The sequence below is a fragment of the Fragaria vesca genome, linkage group LG7, assembly GCF_000184155.1.
Source record: "Fragaria vesca subsp. vesca linkage group LG7, FraVesHawaii_1.0, whole genome shotgun sequence".
In the NCBI taxonomy this organism is placed as follows: Eukaryota; Viridiplantae; Streptophyta; class Magnoliopsida; order Rosales; family Rosaceae; genus Fragaria; species Fragaria vesca.
The window spans coordinates 7,878,809-7,884,016 of record NC_020497.1 but is presented as its reverse complement, the minus strand read 5'-3'; positions in this window follow the sequence as shown (position 1 = coordinate 7,884,016).

Below are 5,208 nucleotides of genomic sequence, written 5' to 3'. Positions count from 1 at the left end.
AATCATCAATACAAAATTTAGCTAAGGAGGAATAAAAGGAAATAGATAAACTATTTCATTTGCCTCATCCACCACCGAAATTCAGCCTCCTTAATTCAGTGTACATGATGACCTGAAAATGCCCATCAGTGTACATAAATCACCCTCTCCTCACCCATTGAGGATATCACCGTGACAACGGGGTTATTACCTCCCTCAAACCTATGAGTAATTTATGCAAGTAGATTCGGGTCATATGGAATCCTCACATCATCTCGAACGTTACCGTTGTCACTCAATAGTAGCATATATTCATCTTAAGATATATCAATAACATAGAATTCTGCCTGGACAACATGAGGAACCTCAAGATTGTGATAAAATAACTCACAACATCTTCAAGCATATAGTCCTTAATATATATATATATATATATATATATATATATACCGATGAAACAATATCCATAACCACCTTGTTGAAGGGGCGCAAATGTGAACATTCACAAGCTTGCAGGGACGGTTATGTATAAGAATATGCTCATCAATAAGAATGAAACGAGCAAGCTTCTTGTATTTCTTCAACTCCCACGCTTCAACAATAGTATCTAGGAACGGTTTCCACACTGGTTAGAGTCGAGAAGTCTGCATTAGCAGTCAGCTGATAATACATTTGCTTATCCAACAACGAGATTGCATTCTAATCAATAATATGGACTCTCATTTTGCTTATCCAACACCTGATACTCCCCAAGAAGATAATCAATATCCTTTACCCTAATGTCTTGAAGATGTTAAAATTCATTCTTGTAACAACTAATTTTAATTGCATATATTGCTAATTTTATAGTCGTTATAGTTTTTATATCTCAAGGACAAAACAACAATGGCATATGAACATCTACATCTCGTTGAACAAAAAAAAAAATCTACATCAATTAATTTTTATGTTTTTATGATAAAAAATGATTATTTTTTAGTTGGGTTACATGCTATGGTCTGCAGCATAGAGAACTGTCTAGTTTTTAGGTAGTTTTTGCATGGTTCATTTCTAACGTAGCCCGAGAGGGCGGATCGTGTTTATTTTGTTCTCCTTCTATTATCAATACAATTGGAGTGACGTCCATATTTCAGAAAACTTTTTTTGTTAGTTTGCATCTAACGATATTACTGCCTAATAAGGTGAATTCACACACTTACAATCACAATTGTTATATTGAAAATAGATTATGACTCAATTTGATTCACCTCTCATCTCTCACATCCATAGAGCGAAGAATATGGTGACATATTTTCGAGCTAAAAGTTTTGTTCTCAATGTTTTGTTTGTGTTGCTCTTCAAAATGAATAATCGTCCTCAAATTTTTTAGAGTACCCACATGTTTTTTATACCGTGGTTTTTTTTGAATATTTTTTACAAATAGAATAACATTTGGTTGAAAATTTTATAATAAATGTTCATATGTTGTAATTACGAGGTCTGGACCAAATGTATAGATTAAATACTCCTTTTACAAAATTGAGGACGAATGTGTTGTCGAGATGATAAATTTTCATATTTAGACCAATAGACCATTTGTCTTCATTCACGTAATATATTTCTCGGTTTTGTAATTGGGTATTGTCTTGTGTATTGAGAAAATATTTACATCTTTTACAACGCTTTTACAAACACAAGAACATTTGGTTGAAACTTTTGTAATAGATGATGTATATATGTTGTAATTACGAGGTATGAATCAGATTTACAAATTTATAACATGTTTTACAAAATTAAGGACGAATGTGTTGTTGAGATAGTAAATTTTCAGATTTAGACCAAATAAAGCATATGTCTTCTTCATTCATATAATAGAGTTCTCGGTTTTGTAATTAGGTGGTGTCTTTTGTATTGAAAAAATAATTACATCTTTTACAACGTTTCGTAATGAATGTCTGTATGTTGTAATTACAAGATCTGAACTAAATTTACATGCTCTAAGCGAAGTTACTTATATTAGTGTAAATTTGTTGTTAAATCTGTAAAAATAAAATATATCACGTGTAAGAATCTGAATAGGTAAATAAAAAGAAAAAAAAATTATATGTTGATAAGTATGCTAGCCTGTCTCATGTAACAAATGTGTAGTTCGCTAAGGTTATTTTCTCTAACCTGTCTCGTGTAACAAATGTGTAGTATGCTAGCCTGTCTGGGCAGCAACCCCTTTCGTTCAACTGCAACAAACCCTATTCATCTCTCTGCTACCATTCTGGAAGAAAAGAAATCGGCAGAGAAAGTAGTTAATCCATCTGCCCCTGCGATGGAGACCTCTAAAATTACTGATTCTAATGTTTGTATGGCTGACACCATGATGAGTTCCGGTTTTCTAACCCATCACGAGCAATGTTAGTTTTGTGCTGGAACGTTCAGGGACTTGGCACCCCTCAAACGTTAATTAAGAGCCTTGAGAGAAATTCTCAGGGAAAGAAGGCCGCACTTAGTTTTCATTATGGAAACTAGGAAGAATGTTGATCAGATGGATGGTGTTTTGAGAAAGCTAGATGGGTCTTTTGGGTGTTTTTCAGTTAACAAAAGTCTTAACGGAGGAGGTGGACTGGCCTTGCTGTAAAGGAATGATTGGAAGGTGAAAATTATCTCCTCTTCAACCGGTCATATCTGTCACATCCCGACCCTTATATTTTACCTTATTTACTAGCTTGGTTATAATAAGAATTTTACCGTCTTCGTCATTGAGTTAATAGTTTAATTAGTCTCTAGAGGGGTTTCGGGGACGATTATGTGCGGAGGATTATTCGTAGGAGGAAAATATGACGACGGTAAAAATGGTATATTTTAGCTAGTAAAAGGTAATTTTTATTCGGGTATTATTTTTTTGAGGTGTTTTATTTTGTGGGAGTTGGGTATAATGGTGGAGTTGGACCGGTTGAGAGGCCCAACCCATTTCCCTCTCTTTCTCTTCTTCTCTCTTTTCTCTTCCTTCTCCTTCCCGTGCTCTCTCCCCTTTCGCCAGAAACTTCCAGCTGCTAGCTGCCGCCGTCCGGCCAGCCACCAGCCACCACTCCACCCCAGTTCGGACCCCCATCTCCTCATTTCCCTCCCCGGCCTAGCCCCCGAGCCGTTAGCCCGCTGGAAGAAGAGAAAACTCACCGGAGATGCCGGGAAGCTTTTCGCCGGAACTCCCTCCTCCGGCCACCAATCCGGGCAAGCTTGGTACGGTTTTGTAGGACTTCAACCCAGCTGCCTTGCCCTAAAATGGCTCACTCCGGTTTGCTTCAGGTAAGGAGAAATTTGAGGTGGAAGCTCTAGGGCGTTTTTGATGTTTTTGTTCGATTGGCATAGCTAGGCTTGGATTTTGGGTTTGTGCTAGTGAGGAAATTTGTAGAGCATGATGAGAGGATTATGCTATCAAAATTTCATAGGAATTGGAGGTCGCCGGAATCGGCCTCCGGCCGCCGCTGCCCGCGGAGCCGGCGCCGGCGCCGGAGCTGTTTGGGAGATTTTTATATTTTTAAATTTGGAATATTAATGGGAGTTTATTGAAGTGAATTATGGAATTTTTGGATGAGTTTTGGATAGGTTTGTGAATTTCTGAAGTTTGATATTTTTGGCGGTTAATTAATGTAAAATCCGGCCGTAGGATTTAAGTCGTATTTTGTGGGAAGATGTTTTTACGGCTGCCGGTTTGTTCGGTGAAGTTTGAGCCGTATTGAGTTAAGAATGGCGAATTTGGGCAATGATGAGTGTGTGGGAGGCTCACGTTTAATTTTACCCATTTTGTTTAATTATTGGATTTTTAGTGGGAAATTAATTATATATTTGGAACAGGACGAGAGGAGGCCCGAGCAGAGGAAGCCTCGGAGCGTCATCAGGCTTAGGCCTAATTTGTGAGTGGACTTTTATTTTAAATAATGTGCATGCGGAATAATTTATGTCGTTGAGTATGTATATATATCCATATTTGGATGATTATGAGAATAATATGTATATGAAGAAATGCTAGCTAGCTATACGTGCTTTTCCACCATACTGAGGTAAAATTCCATTATGGTGCGACGTGAGCGTTAGACGCAATTGTCGTAGCCCTATATAATATAATAATTTATATAGGGGATATGCGCGTATATATTTATAACACCGTCTTTTTACCACCATAATGAGTAAAATGTCCTATTATGGTGACGACGTTGAAGTCGTTTAAGAACGTCAAAGCGTCGTAGCCTTGTGTGAAATTTTCTATTTGTCTTTGTCGTTTCAAGAAATTCATACAAGGGATATGACGAGTGTAATACATACATATTTATTTAGCCTGAGAGGCTCTTATTTATTCATTTTGAAATGTTGGTGACTAGCACGACTAGTCAGGTGTTGGTAAATTTTTAAAAGCTGTTGAGCTGGTTGCATGCCATTAATTGTTTTTCCACTGAAGTTTAAATTGGGAAAGCATAAAGAAATATTTTTTTATTAATTTATTTTTGTCCACTCACTCTAACTGTTCCGCATGTTTCCCCTGGGCTCTTCGTTTTAAAATGCCCAGTCTGCAAAGTTCGGGTTGGACCTAGTAGGAGACGAGGCATAGCCACCCGCTTTTTCGCCAGTTTTCATCAGTAGGTTACTTGCTTAACCTACTAGTGTTTTCTTGCTTCCGCTAGTGTCTAGTAGATCTGAATACTTTGGGATTATTGTATATTTTTTTCGGTAGTGTGCTCGATCGGTTGACTTCATGTTTAGAATTTCTGAAGGATAAGATTTGCTGTTTTTAGCTGGATAATTATGTGACGTTTGGACGTGCTGTAATAAGAGTGTAATTTTGAATTTTTCGAGTTTGGGTTGTCCATTTTCAAGGGAGGTTTTATCAATTTTTTTTACTGTAAATTTTCCTTGGAGGTGGTCCCCGCATGACTTACTCCGGATTTCAGGGTGAAATTCGGGGTGGGTCGTGTCAATATCGATGCGAGAGTCACAACCAATAACAATGTTTCATGCAGATTTACTGGTTTCTCTGGTAATAACATGTTCTAGACTCAGATTTCAATCTTAGGAGTTGTTGCGTCGGCTGGCAAGGGTCAGTAGTGAACCTTGGATTGTTGGTGGAGATTTCAATGAGATTCTCAGGGATGAAGAGAAAACAGGGAAGAGATTCAGATCCCTTTGCCAAATGCTCGACTTTCAAGAGGCAGTCGACAATTGTGATCTCAGAGAACTAGATGTTGTTGGGGGTAAATTTACTTG